The sequence below is a fragment of the Phyllostomus discolor genome, chromosome 9 (genome assembly GCF_004126475.2).
Source record: "Phyllostomus discolor isolate MPI-MPIP mPhyDis1 chromosome 9, mPhyDis1.pri.v3, whole genome shotgun sequence".
Taxonomy (NCBI): Eukaryota; Metazoa; Chordata; class Mammalia; order Chiroptera; family Phyllostomidae; genus Phyllostomus; species Phyllostomus discolor.
The window spans coordinates 12,381,769-12,400,260 of record NC_040911.2 but is presented as its reverse complement, the minus strand read 5'-3'; the positions used below and the strand labels follow the sequence as shown (position 1 = coordinate 12,400,260).

At 44.4% G+C, this 18,492-nt stretch overlaps 1 protein-coding gene across 1 annotated transcript in view; it reads left to right on the top strand.

Moving 5' to 3' along the window:
* Window positions 1-7,305: 7,305 nt before the first annotated feature.
* WDR7 (WD repeat domain 7) overlaps window positions 7,306-18,492 on the top strand; it is a 291,161-nt gene continuing 279,974 nt past the window's right edge. The window contains 1 exon segment of the mRNA XM_028524165.2: window positions 7,306-7,600. The gene's annotated coding sequence lies outside the window, so the exon portion shown is untranslated.

Genomic DNA, 18,492 nt, shown 5'->3' with positions numbered 1-18,492 from the left:
ACTAACACTATGTGTTCTTTGGTTTTGGACAGTAGGAGTGTCTTGCGTAAAGGGTTTCCTAGGAACTCATAGAATGACCTGTCACTCTCATATTTTTTTTTTCCTGGAAAATACAAAAGAGCCTTGCTGACAATTCTAAGAGTCAGATTTTGGGTGTTTTCCAGAAATGTAAAATAGTTTATTCTTCTGAAATTTATATCTGAGGTTCAGAAGTCATTAAACTTCCCAGAGTTTCTATTAAGAAAGCTAGGTATTTAGACAAGTATTTCCATTGCCTCGGCCTCTGAAATAAAAATCCATTATTTTATTTTTTTTAAAGAGTATGTTGGGGGTGGGAGTTAGTGCTTTAGAACTGAAAAGTTGCACATAACTACATATAACTATGTTTTCACTTAATCACTTGTAAAGAGAGCTCTCTCTTGGGTGTGGTGGTGTAGCAGATATTGTCGGACTGGAATGTAAGATAGGGAAGAAATGGTAAAACTTAAGAGAGGCTTTCACTGCATTCGAGTCCCTCTCAGGCACGCCCTCCAGCACACATGCACACCCACACACACCAGTCCACCCATCCTCCCATTCTCCGCCAGCAATATCTGCATACTTTGAGTACTTCTAAGGGCCAGGCACTAAGGACATTCAGCAAAAATAAAATGTATGTTAGTGAATTCTATCCAACCAGGGAATGGTTATGTATATGATGCTAAAAACAGTGTTTCCCACCAAGATTCAGCGTATTAAAATAAAAAGAAAGTAGGAAGATCAGACCCATGGCAATGAGTGGCAGCAAGCACCATCCCGCATCACCCCTCACAGTGATGTTACCGTCTCCCTGCCAGACTGTGCGCGACTCGACCACAGAACCAGCTCTTTGCACACCTGCATGCCCAGCTCAGCATAGTATCCGACACTGGACACTAGATGATGCTTTCCACCTCGGAGAATTAAATTTAGGACAAGCACAAGAAAGTGTTTCATGAAAAGGGAAGCTGAAGTGCTGACAGCCACTGCCCCCGCCATCCCAGAGCATTGTAGGGCAAATGCCAGGCGTCCTATAGTTTCAGCAGTAAACATTTCAGCTTGCACGTCTAGAAGCTAAGGATTCATTCTTTAAAAATCTAACCAAAATACCGTCGTCACACCTAAAAAGTTAGCAATGCTTCCTTAATATTATCAAATATCCATTCAATGTTAAAATTCCCAATTTTTCTCCAGATTTATTTTATCACTTATTTCAATCCATGTAAAAATAAGGTATATACCTTGCATTGGTTGATATGTATGTCTTCTACCCCTTTTATTAAAACCGATTAATCTTTATTTCTTTTTTAAAAAAATTTTATTTGAAAAATTGAAGTGGTCAGAATAGCAGAGGAGAAAGAGAGAAGAAGATGAAGAAGAAGAGGAGGAAGGGAGAGAAAAAGGGTGCTCCTTTCTTGGTAACCATCCACTGGGGGACTCACCAAGAAGAGGGCACTCTGAACTAACTTCGTCTCGCTCAGGCACTCACCAGGGGCTGTGCCGGGAACAGGTAACCCCAGCTGGAAAGCTCAGGCGGTTCCAAAGACGCTAACAGCAGGAGCAGGGCGCAAAGCCCTCTCCGTGGAGCTGGGGAGGGGTTTTTTCCTGGCGGGGAAGCTGGGTAGTGCACCTTTGTGTCTCCCACAGCCCACAGTTTGCAGCACCTGGATCCTCTTCTAGACACAGTTGTAAGGAGCAACTCTTCCACGACTTTGGTGGCCCTCTCCTCCTGATAGGAGAGAGAAGAGGGAGGTGGGTAGGAGGAACTACAGTCCCTGGTGACAGGGCCACAAGGGAAACTGACCACCTTCTCCTCTGCTATCCCAATTCCCCCTTGCTGACCTTGGAGGCTTGGGAAGGCACCCTCAAACCCTCATTTCTGAGGAGCTTGAGCACCCCGATCTTATCTCCTTACTTCTCCTTACAAAGCATGAATACGGAGCAAACAGAGGTATTTCTTTAAAAAGACACCCTGTTACTTAGAAAGAAATGGTTTGATTTCATGGAAGTCATGAGACAGGAAAAAAAGAGAAGTCTTGAAACAGTTGCCGCTCATGTCACATGAGAAAGTGCAAAGGGAACTCATGTAGTTTTAATCATATGAAACCATACAGAGAGCACATGTGAAACCGGGTAAAGTGTGAGGACTCTCAGTGCTGACCTGAAGCCCCCGGCCAGGACATGACTTTCAGGGGGTGGGCCCACTAAGAAAAGGACGGAATGAGCAAAGTGCTAGTCACTGTGGGGAGCACCAAACCACAGGCTTACAGCTGCTGACGTCAAACAACCTGAAAACGGGGGTAATGATGAGGCCACAGACAGACCACTAGGCAGCGCAATCATCTCGCTTTTGGGAAATTTGTAAAATGAAGCAACACTTCTCCTTGCCTTTTGGAGAGCTGGCTTGGAGTTTAGGAAGTCCAGGGAGTTTTGGTGTGTTGTGTGATCATTGAAACTAAGTTCTAAAGACAGTGATACGTTAGTTCCTTTAATGCATCAGTGAGATGAAAAGGGAACCAACCATATGGGAAAATATGTTTCCCAATGACACCTTGGACAAGGGTTTGATCTCTCCAAAATATGTAAAGAACTCACATGACTCCACTCCAGGAAGACAACACAATTAAAAAATGGGCAAAGGACCTAAACAGACTCTTCTCCAAGGAGGACACACAGAGGGCCCAGAGACGCAGGAAAGGATGCTCAGCATCACCAGCCATCAGAGAGATGCAAATTAAAACCACAATGAGATACCACTTCATACCAGTTAGAATGGTCATCATAAACAAATCAATAAACAATAAGAGTTGGCAATATTGCCCTGGATAGTGTGGCTCAATGGATTGAGCACAGGCTTGCAGACCAAAGAGATGCTGGTTTGACTCCCAGTCAGGGCATATGCCTGTGTTGTGGACCAGGTCAGGTCTTCGGTAGGAGGTGTGCCAGAGGCAACCACACATTGATGATTTTCTCCCTCTCTTTCTCATTTCCTTACCCCCTGTCTAAAATAAATAAATTTAAAAAGAGAGAGAGAAAGAGAGCTGGTGATATTATGGAGAAAAGGGAACCGTAGTACACTGTTGGTAGGATTGCAGACTGGTGCAACCACTATAGAAAACAGTATGGGATTTCCTCAGAAAACTAAAAATGGAGCTACATTTTGTACCCTAAGAGTCCTGAAACATCATATTCAGAAGAACCTATGCACCCCAGTGTTCAGAGCAGCACAATTTACAATAGCCAATTTCTGGAAACAACCTAAGTGTCCATCAGCAAATGAGTGGATCAAAAAATTGTGGTACATTTACACAATGGAATACTAGGCAACAGAAAGAAAGAAGGAGCTCTTACCCTTCACGACAGCATGCATGGATCTGGAGAGCATTATGCTAAGTGAAATAAGCCAGGTGGTGAAAGACAAATACCATATGATCTCACTTATAAATGAAACCTAATCAACAAAACAAACAAGCAAGCAAAATATAACCAGAGACATTGAAATAAAGAACAAATTGACAGTAACCAGGGAGGAGGGGAGGAGAGAGATAATGGGGGAAAATAGGGGAAGGATCATCAAGGAACTTATATAAAGGGCCCATGGACAAAGCCAAAGGGAGATAGGATTGAGGGAGGGAGGCGGGGGTGGGTGGGGTGGGGGAGAGTGGTGTGGGGGAAATGGAGACAACTATACTTGAACAACAATTAAAAAATGAATAAATAAATTTTAAAAATAAAAAAAAATGTTTCTTTAATGCCAGTGGCATTATGATGTAGCATATTGAAATCCCAAAATCTTTTCCCATGGGTTGTATTTATGATTCTGGTCTGGCGCCTAAATGGTTTTGGCTAAAACAACAAGAATGACAACTTCTCTCCTTGCCAGATTAGCATCTGTGGCCGACACTCTCTCCTTGAGTGAGGTGAGAACAGTGACTTTGCTTCTAACCAGCAGAACACCAGCACTCCTTTGATGAGTTTCCTCTCTCTCTCTCTCTCTCTCTCTCTCTCCATATATATATGTAATATCTGTCTCTATTATCTGTATCTGTGACTTCGCCTTTCTTGTGCCCTGTAGAGAGATTGTATCTGCTAGCTCTGAAGAAGTAAGCTGCCATGTGGTGAGAGAGCCTTTGGTGAGGCCCATGTGGCAAGGTGCTGTGGAGGCCTGTGGGAGGTGAGGTCCAAGCCCTCAGCTGTGCAGCCGCAGGAAATGAATGAGCCTGAATGACCCTGGACTCAGGTTCTTCCCCGTGGAGCCCCCAGTGAGGATGCGGTCTGGCGGACACCGCGGTTGCAGCCTCAGTGATCATCAGCAGAGGACCCCGTTCCGCTGTGCCTGAACCCCTTTCCCTGGAAACTGTGAGGCAACCAACGCGTGTTGTTTCCAGCCGCTAAACTTTGGTGATTTGTTATACAGCAATAAAAACAAATATTGACATCATACTGTTAGGGAAAGCATCATTCCGTGTATTGGCCAAGTCTTCAGGAGCTTTTTATTGCCTTTGGAATAAAGCCTTATAGGAACATTCGAGGCCTCTCATCATTTTACCTTATCTGGGTCAGTCTGATAAAGACTGTATCAACCCAGAAAAGAGTTCCGGGACGAAGGCTCTTGAAGGAGTCCCAGGTGGAGCGGAAATCGCTAGTCCCACGGCTAGTCTCCCTAATTCCTCTGCGTCCTGACTCCTGCACTCCTCCCAACTTAACTGTCTGCTTATTGTATATACCCATGTTCTACATTTCAGCACTAGCAACCAAGTTACTTTCATTCCCCAGTTCTTCCTATTCTAAACCCTACTCGTTTTTCTAAAGTCACATGTGATTTATTCCTCCTCACCCCAACCTGGAAGTAATTTGTTTCATTTTTTCCATGACTCCTTATGGAGTATGCTTTTCATACTGCACTGTATTGTAGCCATAAATATTGGTAGACATTTGTCATTCTTTTTACCTGCCCAGCATCGAACATACTTGCCAATACTTAGGGGATTCCCTGTTCTATAAATCTTGGTGGGAAGCACAGTCTGCCTTCCTTTATAGAAGCTAACCCTGCCGAATCCTCACTTTCTCAGCATTGCTTTCAGTTAAGGTTCAATAAATACAAACAAATTGGGCTGAATGTATTGATTATTTAAATGTTTTAAGATTTTTGTATAATTCCTCCAGATGAGAGGAATAAATAAATAAGTTATTAAAATAAATATCATCCAACTGAAGTTATAAATGTTAATTTTCAGAAAGTTTATATACGTAAACAGATATAGTATGTACAAAAATGTGTGAATTTTTCTGAACCAGAAGCATTTTATTCACTAATGCCTGAATATTTATTTTAGTCCTCTAGTCAGGAGATTGCACACACACACTTGTACACAGACTTTTGCAATACACTCTGTAAACTCTGCAGAGAGGGCCCAGAGTGTTAACAGTCTGAAAACTTCTCATTAGTGTTCCTATAAACTTTGTATCCTTAGGATCGTATTGAAATGCAGTAAATGTTCAATTAATATCCGTTTAACACAAGAGCCAACTTTATCTAGGAATGATATCTTATAGATTTCATTTACAAGCCAAACAAGCTTTAATGTAACCCAAGATTATCCTGTGGTAAAGCATTCCATGTTCCTATATTTCCAAAAGGTACTTATCAAGGAGATTATGAACTCAATGTCTTAAATGCACTCAGCATCACAACAGTTGGGGTGAGTACTTTGAATACACTGGGCTACGGGATTTATTTCTTCTGTTTAACATCATTTGCCTGTTTCTCCTCCCACCCCCACCCACCCTGACTCACATGATTGTAAGGTGGGTAGTTAGTCAAAAGTCAAAGAAAACCATAGAAATTCAACTTACGGTATAAGACAATTTCAGAATTGTTGATTTTAAAGTGTTCTATTGGCTTTGGCGGTCAGTATTTTTGGTTTTTCTCATTATGGTGGCAAGCAGAGCTGATCTTGACAAATGAACAGATAGAGCGAATGAGAAACGCCAGAAGGCCTAAGGGATGCCAAATGGCCTAGTGAAAGGAAAGGGGGCTCGCGGCCCAGGACATTGATGGGTGTGCAGTGTGTTGCTGGAGGAGGACTTCTAAACTGGGGAGGAGGGGAGGGAAAAGTTTGCCATTTTCAGGAATGATAAATTGCACCTTCAATACTAAACTGTTGAATAATAAATTGAAGTCTTTTGTCCAAACCAATATTTACCTGTCCTTTTTCAAATTAGCAAGGACATTATCCTGCCTGAAGTAGTTGTTTCTGCTCTGTTCTAATCCCCTACTCCCTGCTTCAGGCCTGTTCAATCGTGTTTTGCTGCCCAAGGTGTGGTCCGGGGGCCAGCAGCAATGGGCATTACCTGGAAGCCTGTTAGAAATGGGGAATCTCAGACCCCACTGAATCCACTGAAGTTTCTGAACCTATTGAATCAGTAACGTCATTTAACAAGTTCCCCGGCTGACTCCAATACACAGAAACTTTTGAGAACCACAAAAGAATTCTCATGTGTCCTACAAGCCCACTGATGTGATTGTAAAGGAAAAACAAGGCCACGGAATGAAAATATTTTCTATCTTTTTAACAGAACCATTTCCCAGCAGAATGGCACCAGTTTTCCCTTGATGGCCATTCATTCATTCATTCATTCAACAAGTACTTGGCAGATCGGCAACACAGTTAGTAATTGACATTTGTTGAGCAACTTGAATCTCTAGACGTCCGTGCAGTCGCTGTGCATATTTTGTGCACGGGGAAATTGAGGGTAATGAAGAGAAGAAGCAACACATCTCAGATGGCGCTGACAGTGTTCAGTGGAGGAACCAGGGTCCTCTCTGAAGGCCTCGCTCACGCTCCGCCAATCTTTGCTGCCCACACAGCGTGCACATTCATTCTCTCTGCTCTGCGGGAATACTGCACGAGGTCAGACTTCCTCTAGTCAAGGGGCTGAGTTCTTCCTCTGTCTGGCCCTCTGTGGCGGGCAACCGCTAAATTTGGGGGTCAGAGAAAAGAGCAATCAAGTTCCAGAGCCAACACTTTCCAGGCTCTTGGATCGAGTCGCGGGGGCAGAAGAGTAAACTTGCAACATCCTGGCCCAAAGGACAAACACCTACACATGCTATTTAAAGCTTCCCTCTATCTCGGTCCTCCCAGCAAGGGCATTAGAGGCGAGAAGAGAGCCTAGACCACACTTCCCAAAACCAAGATGGCGGCAGTGTACTCCTTGCCCACAATTGACTCCTTCACCTCCGTTCTGTCTCCATGGTACCAGCCTAGGCCGGGCGAGCTTGGAAACGTTGAGCATTTCCCTCCCCCTCATTTTTTGCGACAGTTACAGCGAAAGTCACGGCTGTGGAGGCTGGTGTCAGCTGATTTACCGCAGCAGCGGCGGCTGCAGCGGCAGGAGCTTCACCCTGCAGCTCCGGCGGGGATCGGCGGCTGGGCTGGGGTTTTGGTCCCCAAGCTTTTCCCCGCCCGGATTTTCCCACTGCACAGTCTTCTTAGATACGTCCTTGCTTTGTGCTCCTTTGCCGGGGCGTCTGCCTGTGATCCGACAGACAACATCACCGCATGAGATGAAGCTGTGACAGGTAGAGAAGGGGCTTTCGAGCCTCCCCAGGGGGGGGATCTACAGTGCGGGGTGTGCCCACAACGTGGAGGTCACGGGGCCCGGGGTCAAGGGTCACAGCCCGCTGCCTCCCGTGGTGGCGCCAGATGTCAGAGCTCTGCTGCCGAAAGCCTGGTGCCGTGCCGCGCCTGCAGGTTCAGGGCCCCAGGGAGGCACCCTTACCCGGACTGTGGGTCTTCCAGGGGGTCTTTGGGGCTCCCCGGCCTGGTAAGTGACATTTGCTTCTGGTGACACTCGCTGTGATCTTGAGATGGGACTGCCCTGCTCTCCAGGGCAGTCTAAACGGGGTGAGGTGGTTAGTGCTAATGGGTGGGTGGTTATTGACAGTGTTTTCCGGTAATGTGCTTGTTTGGGGGTACATATGGTCTCTCCTTACCTGTGGGCACTGCTCTTTAGCTTGCCCTTGCCTAAGGTATGGAGGCGCCTGTTAGTGTTTCATCTTTGAGAAGCCACCTGCCTGTTCTCATCCCTTTGCATAGGACTTGGTCTGAGAAGATGCGTGCAACTCCCTCTCGCAAATGGGACCAACATTCTGAAGCGATGTTTGGAATCAGCCCTGCCTTGTCTCTGATTCAAAAATTACGTTTTAAGTTTTGATTCACTTGGTCGGTTTTTTCAAGTGCTAGGCACTTACAGTTTGCAACAATGGTACAGTTGCTACAGTTACAGCGCAGGATGCAGTGGTGTTGTTGATGCTGTTGATTTTAGGGTTCAGTGAGAGCTGCTGATGGCTTTCACAGTAACAGTTGTCACGACCCAAGAAAGACATGCCATGGCTTTTGCAGATGTTAATTGCTTACCACCTCGTGGACGAGATGGCAAAAATTGCTGTTGTATGAAAGTTCACTGCGTTTTTTGAAATTTTGTTGCACACACAACTTGGAAGTGTTGTGACAGGAGGGAGTAAAGGGCAGTTTAAAGGTGAAAATGATGTGTCTGAATGCTTTTGTTAGTAGGAAGAGTCAAAAATTGCCTTGATTTCATCCAAAGTGACAGGTCATAGTCATTTCAAATTCGAAAAATGGAACAGTGTAAATAGAAAATGCCTCATTAACTTCAATTATAGCTTATAGTGGAGAAGTTCATTCGTTTGCATGTCTATCTTCATTTTTTAAATGCTCTAGAGTCCTACTTAACAGCAAAACTAGAGGGTACACTTTATTATTTCTTGCTGCCACCTATAGCTAAGTGTTAAAAGACCTTGATAATTAGATAAATCAAACCTGGGCTTTGCCATATTCGAGTACCACTGTGGGAACTTACATTTTGACATAGTGAGTCTTGTATCTTACAAGTCTATTTTTGTCTTGGATGTAAGTTCTATTTTGAAGTGAAGAAGTGGGGTAGTTTACGTATGCAACAGTCAGCATTGAAAACTTGCAAAGTAGTGAGCTGGCCTTGGGCCTTTGTCATGATGAGGGTAGGATGACATTTGGTTTTAGTCGGGTGCTCTGTGTTGGGTGCGAGTGCGTACAGTCTGTTTTGGACCTCAGGTGCAGAGGATTGAGCCAATCCTTTTTAATTCAATGATCATCACTGGGCTGTTTAAGAAATGTCTCCTATTTTTTTTAATTCATTGTCTGTTATTTCCAATTCCCACTTCATTCCCTTGGCTATCCACCTGTCAGCAACCATTCTAATAGGTGTGATGCGTACCCTTCTGTTTGTACGTGTCATTCATGTATATTGTTTCGGGTGCCTGTATTTTTAATTTATGGAGATGATGGCATGCTGCATGTCTCATTAAAATTGTTTTATCTACTTTGCTTGAAAGACCTGTTTGTGTCTCTGACTGCTGCACAGTATTTCATAAGGTATATCTACTACATTCTATGTCTCCTCTGCCATTTGTGGGTACCCACATTGCCTTCGTTTTCCTACCACTATTGACAATGCAGTGATAAACACAGCTTGTAGAACTCTGTGGTGCTTTCTCTGAGATTCATGTCCAGGAATGTGATTTCTGGATCGTAGGATATTTATATGCATATTTTACTGAAAGATTTCCAGACTGTGGTCCAGAACAAGCTGCAGTGGTCTGTGCTCCAGGAGGCAGTTCATGAGAATTTCTATATCCCTAGATCCCCACCAGCCTCATAGATAACAAAGTAAGAACTCATTTAAAATTACATTTCGCTGTGTGTAATGAGATCGAACATTTCTCCACATGCGTTTTATCTCTTAAGGGGTTTCCCTTGTATAAAATTGCCCATTCATCACTTTCCCCATTTTATATTTGAGGTGTCAGTCCTGTTCTTGTTAGCCTGCAGAAGCGCCTTGTATTTACTAGATACAGGTCCTTTAAATATTATACATGCAAGACTGTTCTAAGTCTGTCATTTGTCCACAACTTTTTTCACGACGTCCTTCATCGAACAGAAATCTTCAGTTGCAATATAATCAAATTAAAATTTTTGTATTGACTTATCATCATTTATGTTTTGGGGGTTTTGTTTAAGAAGTTGTTTCCCAATCCTGTGTCACAAAGTTACTGTCCTGTTTTATGTACTAACTTCATAGCTTTCTTTTAAATACAGGTTTTCAGTTCATCCAGAGTGTGTCTTTTTACCATCATGCACTGTGAAATGATGTTTCAGTCAATGGATAACATAGAGAATGGTGGTCCCATAAGATTATAATGTGGCTGAAAAGTTCCTATTGCCTAATGATGTCATAGCCATGATACATCACGGTTCGAGGCGTTGCATCAGTTCTTACCGTTGTGTTTCAGTTGCCTCCAGTATTCGGCACAGGGCCGTGTTGTATAGGTTTGTAGCCTAGGAGTTTAGGGGAACAGAATTTCTCATCCCTAAATATGTCTCTTTGACATAAGGATTATTTTAGGCTGGTTACTTGCAAGAAACGGCAGACAGGGAAGAAGGTCTGAAAGCCAAGTATAAGTGACTCTTTGTAAAAGGCATTACGTTTGTAAGGGTTTCTCCCTTGCTGGAAGCCGGGCTGGACCTTCTCCCTGGACACTCTTATCAGGGCAGAAGACAGTGCTGGTGAACCTGTGCATCAGCCTTACCCTCGCTGACTGTTGTTTTCCTGGTGACATCCCATAGCTGGCTTCCCACCCTCACATCTTTTCTGCAGAAGATTTTGAGGAGTTGCTGAGTGTTCATGAGTCCCTCCCAGGTATACAGGAGGTATATGTGTTTGATTTTCTCCTGCTAACCTGTCTTTCAGTGCAGGGATGTCTCAGTCAAGAAGCCAGAAAAACAGAGGGCAGTGATTTTCCCTCCCTGCAGAGCAGGAAGCGAGTCCATGCAGCCTGGGTGTGTAGTGGGCTCTGCAGCCTGTGTAAGTGCGCTGTATGATGTACACACAATGATGAAATCGCCTAAGGACTGTCAACCCATGGTCGTTGGCACCAGTTAAATGCCAACGGGAATCTCCACTTCAGGGTGCGGTGAAAAAGGAAACTTTATTCAGCGAAAACAGGTCCACTGTGATACAGCAAGGCCATGGAACAGTTCACTAGTGTTACAGCTCGGTTAAGGAGCAGTAGGGCTGTGAGGCAGCCACAGGGCAAGGCAGCTCTGCTCGGCTCAGGTCTGCTCCACCCTGCTCCTCTCCACTTGCTCTGCCTGCTCTGTGGTGCTTTGCTCCCATTCTGTTGTGGTCCTGCAAGACTTGGTGTCTCAACTCCAGTCTGGGAAACAGTCTTCAGTCTTTAGTGCAAAACAAAAGTGCGGTCTCCAAGCCAGAAGGAAGTCCCTTCTCTCTCTATCTGACTTGCAGAGAGAAGTCCCGGACCCTGGTCCCTGATGGTCTAGTCTCATGCAAATGAGGACTCCAAATCTTGGCAGTTTGGTTGGTCCAAAAAGCACTTCGCTGATTGGTCGGAATGGAGCTGCTCTGATTGGTCAGTGAGGTTGCTAATGGAGATATAGCTGCACAGCTCTGATCAGACAGCCCTACTGGTTGAAAAACAATTCCAGGAATTCCTTCAGGAGGACCAAGTCAGATGGCAGGCACCCTGTGCAAGCAGGCGGAGCCTGCAGGCTTCTCCCTGAAGTGTGCTTGATGTGAGATGCCTCTGTTTAGCAATGGCTGCCAGGTTCTGACTTTTCTTTTCTTTTTTAAATTTGAACTCAGCCACCAGGAACCCTTCTTGGTATCTTCTTTCGTGGGGTCCCCAGGATGCCTTTCTCAGAATATATCCCTGTTGTGAAGGGGCGCATGATGGTAACGGGTGGGACAAAAGTAGGTTCACAGTTGTAAGTACACAACACAGAGTTTATTCTTATATTATCATTCATTAGTTATTGTGCTATTTTCGGTTCAAACTGAAACCTGCTTTTGCCGCGTCCTGTATATGTCACACGGTGCAGACCCAGTTTATTTTCCATGTAGTACGCCAGTTTTCCCAGCGCCCTTCTCTCCTTTCCCCATAGATTAGCGATGCCACACTTACTGGATATTAAGTTCTCCTGTGCACTGTGAACAGTGGCCTGTTCCTTTGGTTTATTTGCTGGCTCTTGCTCTAATACCACGCTGTTTTAATGCTATGGCTTTGAATTTATTTCCCACATGAATGATTCTTCCTATTTATTTTGTTTAAGCTTTATTTTGAAATAAATATAGGGTCACAAGAAGTTCCAAAAATAGTTCAGAGAGGCCTGGTTTCCCTGCTCACCTGTCTTTTAGTACAAATGGTTACAGTTTATATAACTTTACCCAATTTCCCTCAATGATTACATTTTATACAACTATAATATTGATACAATAGCAAAATCAAGAAATTGCCATTGATATAATGCCTGTATATAGGTCTACCCATTTTACCACCTGTGTAGATAGATACCTGTAGTCACCGCTGCATCAAAATACAAAGCTGTTCCGTCACCACAAAGATCTCCCTGCTACCCGCTCCTGGTCCCCTCCACCTCCCATGCCCCCGCTCTCCCTAACCTCTGGTCAGAAATCAATTTTTCATCTCTGTGATTTTATCAGTACAAGAGTGCTGTATGACTGGAATTGTACAGCATGTGACTTTTTGAGATTGAGCTGCATTTAAATTCTTGGATGAGACAATATTTGAGGTTCCTTCCAATTGTTGGGTAGCACGAGGAGCCGTCCCTTCCACGTGTGCCTGCACCGCAGTTCGTGTGACCGTTCACCTGGCACAGGGGCCATATGCACTGTTGGGCTCCTACAGATAACGCTGCTATGAACATTCTTGTGTATTTTGTGTGTGTGTGTGTGTGGATATAAAGTGTCACATTTTTTGGCATACATGCCTATGAATGTGATTAATGGGTTGTTTGATAAAGGCATGTTAGGTTTTTGAAGAAAATTGTTTTTTGCCAAACTGTTTTCTGGAGCGGCTGCACCCTTTTACATTCCCACGAGCAGTGGGTGAGAGACTGAGCCTCTTTGCATCCTGATCAGCGGTTAGTGTTAGCACTTAAAAAAATCTTTAGCTGTCCTATTAGGCGTGTGGTCATCGTGCTCATAATTTACATTTTCCTGTGGCTAGTTAAATATTGTTAATGATGTTAAATGTTAATAGGTCAAGTTCTCTATTCTTTGCTCATTTTCCAGGTTGGCTTGGCTTTTTAAGTTCTTTTCTACATATTTTAGAGCTAGAGTTTTCAAAGACAACACAACTAGAATTTTGATTGAGGATGCATTGAATTTATAGATTTATTTTAAAGAGAATCAATATCTTTATAATATTAGGTCATCTATCCAAGAGTGTGGGGTGGCCCTCCATTTATGACTGAACAGAAAGAAGTTTTTTGATAGTTTAAAAAAATACTCTGGATTGATACCATGTTAAAGTAGATTATTGTTAATAGAAGAAAATATTGCTTATATATAAATATGTATCATACTGCACATATACATACATCAGCACACATATACTGATATATATATACACATATAAATACACTAATATAAAATATATATACACATATATATTCTGTGTGTATGTGTGTGTCCTACTAGCTAAAGATCAAAATTCATAGTACAAGTGAAATCATTTCAGTGCTTGTAGTTTGGCCTGAAACTAGGTAGCGACTTTGTTCCTGAGTTCATCTGCTACATTTCTCTGTGACACTTGCTTTATTTGTTGGGACAGATAAACCTGACGACGGATGGGAGTGTGGGGTGGGTGAGGTTTGTAAGCCCGTCCCATTTCGCCCACTTCACGGTGGCACTTCACGAAGAGTTGGTCATCTTACACGTGCGTGTGGCATTGTCCACAGGCGGAGCCAACTGAGAGCGGGTGTGTGACTTAGTGAAACCCTGTCGTGGATCAGCAGGTGCCCTGTGTTCTTCCTGACAGACCCCGTAGCAGTGATGTTCACGGAAGAACTGAGCTCCGTGCGTGTGGTTCATTTGTCTTGATCTGTGTCTGACACTCGAGGCAGCGCTGTAGGTCAGAGCACAGGGATGCTGTTGGCAGACCTCCCGCATCATGGCTGCACTCAGCAAGTCCTTGTCCGAGCAGAACTTTCTCTTTTCTATTAAAGGACATATATTCTATATTCATAACATGTGACATATTTTAACTAAAATTCGACATCTTTTGCAAACTGTTTTGGCGATGTTTAATGAAAATGTTGGTTTATATTGGCTGATAGTTGCTTAGGATGTGGGCGCCACAGATGGTGGAGCAGGGAAATGTCAGGGCACTTGGTCAGGTCAGGATGGAGGAAGTTTCTGACGTGCTGAGGCTTATGTTCTGTCGGCTCTTTGTAATGGGAAATCACTGGGAATACGTGATTGTTTAGCCACTGTCTCCCGTTCAACCTAGCAATTGTGACTTATGAACTTTCAAGCCCGTTGAAGATATTTCACTAGTGTTTAGCACATATATGTCGCTCTGCATGTCGGTAGGTAGTACATGTCGGCAACGACAGATCAGTCGTGTGCCACATACCTACTGTTCTCACGTTCCAGCTGTTTATGTGACTGTCTTCCTTAAAGGCACTCCTTTTTCTCCTGAATACCTCAAACATCGTACCAAGAAGTGAAAATCACAGTTCGTGGGAGTGAAAAGTTTACGCAAATAAAATATCACTCCACTTAGTTTAAGAAACAGTCTGTGATTCACTGAGAGGCCTTAGTGAGTGTAGCAGCGAGTAAACTAAACCATGCCCCCGCCAGTGTGCTTCACAGGATCCCGAGGTCTGTCCGCCAGTGGGCATGTCCCCGATAGAAGGAAAGAGGCTGGGATAGCAGCAACACCTTCAGCTGGGGAAAAACAATGAGCATATTAATATATTTGATTGAGGAGATGTTAAGTGTTATCATTATTATAGAAAGATTGATAAGCAACTCTTCCATGAAAAACAAAGCATGTAACATCGAGATGTATTTTGCTAATGCGCACCCTTTTTTTTTTTTAAGGCAAGGCAAAGATACTTTATTTGTTACTTTGTGGGTTTATTCAACACATATTTGGGTGCCTCTTCTGTGGCAGGAGTCCTAGCCCCTGGGAATGCATTACAGAACAAACCAAACACGCACCGTCGCCTTCTGTTACAGTGCGCTTACGTTACAGTGGCAGAGGCAAACAAGAAGTAAAGATTTGGTGTGTTAAATGATCGTAAGTGCTCTGGAGAAATATAGTAAAATGCTGTTGGGGTGGTGGGTTTTGAAGTTTATCACGGTCAGGAAAGGCCTCAGCGAGATGACATTTCAGCAGACATCTGCAGGAGGTGAGGCGGCGTGCACTGAAGCAGTCTGGGGGACACTGTTGTGAAGTGAGACCCTGCCTGGTGTCTCGGAGGGAAACCGAGACTCAGAGTGGACGGAGGAGAGCCAGGAAGGGAGAGAACAACAGCCTTGTTCGCGGAGGGGAAGCAGTTGTGTAGAGTTTGCCTTCTTCTCTAACTGGGACAGGAAGCCACAGGGAGATTCTAAGTTAATGTGTGACATGTGTGATTTTAATAGCATCGCTCTTCGTGCCACGTTGAGACTATAAGGGGACAAGTGTGCGCACAGGGAGGCCAGCTGGGAGACTGGCGTGTCGTTCCTTGTGGGAGATGCTGGGCATTTGCAATGGGCTGGCTGCCCTGACGGTGCTGAGGAGTCGCCGGGCCCTGGATGCACTCTGAAGGCACAGCCAGCAGAGGTGCTGATGGGTCGGGGTGTAGAATGCGTGTGTGAGGGAAGAATCAAGGGTGATTCTAGAATTTTGGCCCGTGGCGCTCTGGAGATGGCGTTGCCGTTGACTGAGATGGGGAAGGTTGTGGGGAGGAGCTGGTTTGGGCAAGAAGACCGGGCATGCGCTTTTGAACATGCCAAGCTGGAGGAGTTTATTAGCTCTCCAGATGGAGATGTGGAACAGGAAGTTGGATTCATGAGTTTGGGGCTCAGAAGAGAGAGACCCCCACGCCCTAAAGGGGGGGATTGCTGATGTATCCATTGACTTCTGTAGATGCATGTAAAGCCCTGAGACTTGGTGAGGTCACCGAGGGGGAGACAGTTGCCAAAGAAGAGAAGTCCAACATTTAAAGGTAAAAAAAACAGAAAACTGCGGACTAAAGCCAGAGAGACGGCAGGAAAGGGAGAAGACAGGGAGGCCAAGTGAAGACAGGTGTTGAGGAAGATGGGGTGTGAATCCGCCCAGCGCTGCTGGTGGCTCTGGAAAGACGTGCATTAGGGCTGACGTTGGATTTCCTAGTGGGGAGGTTATTGGTGACCTTGTCAGCAGCGGTTCTTGACAGGCAGAACATTTTCTGTAGTTTCTGTATAAGGGCGAGGTGAATGCTACAAATGAGAACATTCTGACTTGGAAAAGGGTTACATATTTCCTTAAGGTTTACAACTACTAAACGGGTGAGCTGGGATTTTCCCTAGACAGTGTGGTTCTCAAATCTTCATACTCGGCCAGCACACCCTGCTGATCCCCGGGATCTAAATGACGGATTCGACTTCCAGTATGGGGAAGCACGTTTGTTTCTGCTGGCTAGTTTACTTGATGAACGAGAAAGTCCGGTGCTCAATTTGGAATGTCGATGGCAGTGTGAAGGAAAGGAGTGGGAATTATTGGAAATGCAGGTGAGACGAGAGGTGGGTGGGGAAATGCAGTTGCAGCTGGTTCTACCGATTGGACCCGTTCTCCCTAAACTGTCGGGGCTAAGCCGGCACAGTTTGCCTTGAGGTTCGTCTGTACCTCTCGAAATCGTGGCAGGTGAACGGCAGAGCATAAGAAAGGTTCCCATATCCTAATGGCAGCTGCAGAAATTTTAAACATGGTGCATTATCTCCCAAATCTATGACTCATGGTAAAAACTGTGCTTCTCTTTTGACCGGGTAGCTCTCCAGTGCTTTGAAACCTGGCCTTCCTGTGCTGGGGGCTGGCTGAGCAATGAGAAGTAAGTGTAGTCCCTTCTGCCGTCTGCCCGTTCCCCGCGTCCTCTTGAAACGGATTATCGGGACCTCCTTTTACAAGGCAGCCCTAAGATGCCAAGTTCACTGGCAGTAGATTTCTTTACCAAATAAATAAGGAAGCATAACCTTGTCGATTCAATGACAAGTTCCACGTTCAGAAGGTTGTGTCCCTCACGACTCCTTAATCGCAGAAACGCTTTGTTTGTTCTGAGGAAGCGGCTCAGTCATCTCTTCAGGACATTTTATGGCCTCGCTGTCTCATTGCATGATGATAAAGTTTTTATTATCTGATTCAGTATTTTTCATGTCTCCAATAAAATGGTAGCAACGGCACAAGCACAAAGAGATTTCATAATCACAATGATCACTTCCTTCATCACATCTTACTGTGGATTTGTCTTGAACATGCTCTTTTGACAAATGATGTCGGAATGTTCTCTGGCAGTTTGAATAAACCTTAAACATTTTTGTTCTTTTATTGCAACTATGGCAAGTATGTTTCGCTCTGTAGTGTGTAGTCCCTGCTTTTCCTATTCCCCGTTGGTAGATGGGTGGCGTAGGTCTCCTTTTGTTCCTGTGCGGTTATTCTCAAGGGAGAGAATTTGAATTTGTTTCTGTCTGCACGTCTCAGGAGGCTGGCTGCCTGGGGCGCAGGAAATACACAGACCGAGACGACACTGACTCTCCTGTGAAATGCCTGTGTTCGGGGACAGAAATACTTTTGCCTTTGAGAGTCAGGAAAGCAATGTGTGGACAACAGGATGACAGCTGGTGGTGGGGGTGAGGGTAGGGGCTGGAGGGATTGAGCAAAAGAGAAAAAGGACATGTGGACAGGGACAGCGGTGTGGTGATTGTGGGGGGAGGGGCATATAAGGGGACTAAAAGGTAATGGGATAAAAACACAAGCTCAAAAGAAGAAAAGCAATGTAGAGAAATTAACATTGATCTGATGCCAGATTTTTTGTAGCATCATTTGTAATCTTAACTGTTTTGTGGCTTTTAGAAACCACGTGGGATTCCTGTGTTATATGGGATGTTGCAGAACAGGATGGGCTCACCGGGGTATCGCTCCATAGGTCACTGATAGTTTTAAAGGGAAAATATGCTGTGGTGGAATAGCTGGTAGTCGCTACAGTGTGGGACAACGTGACATTCACATGTAGAGATGCAGTGTGAAGTGTACATGCGTCATCTCCTACGAAACAGTCTTGCCAAAATGTTTCCCTTGAACCTAATGATACCTTGAGAGCGAACATCCAGTTCATAGGAAAAACAAGAGAGAGAGGAACAAGGTTAATGACACCAGGGAAAAATAAGCCAAATTTAAAATGTGAACCATGCTACAAACAATTGGTTTTGCTTTTTTTTTTTTTTTAAGTTAATATGAAGAAAAATGAGGTGTGACTGTTCTAGAACCAATGACCAAAGACAAAATCAAATGTGGTGCATAGAACTTGAATATTGTATTTACTGGTTAAAAAAAGTTATGAAAGAAGTTTT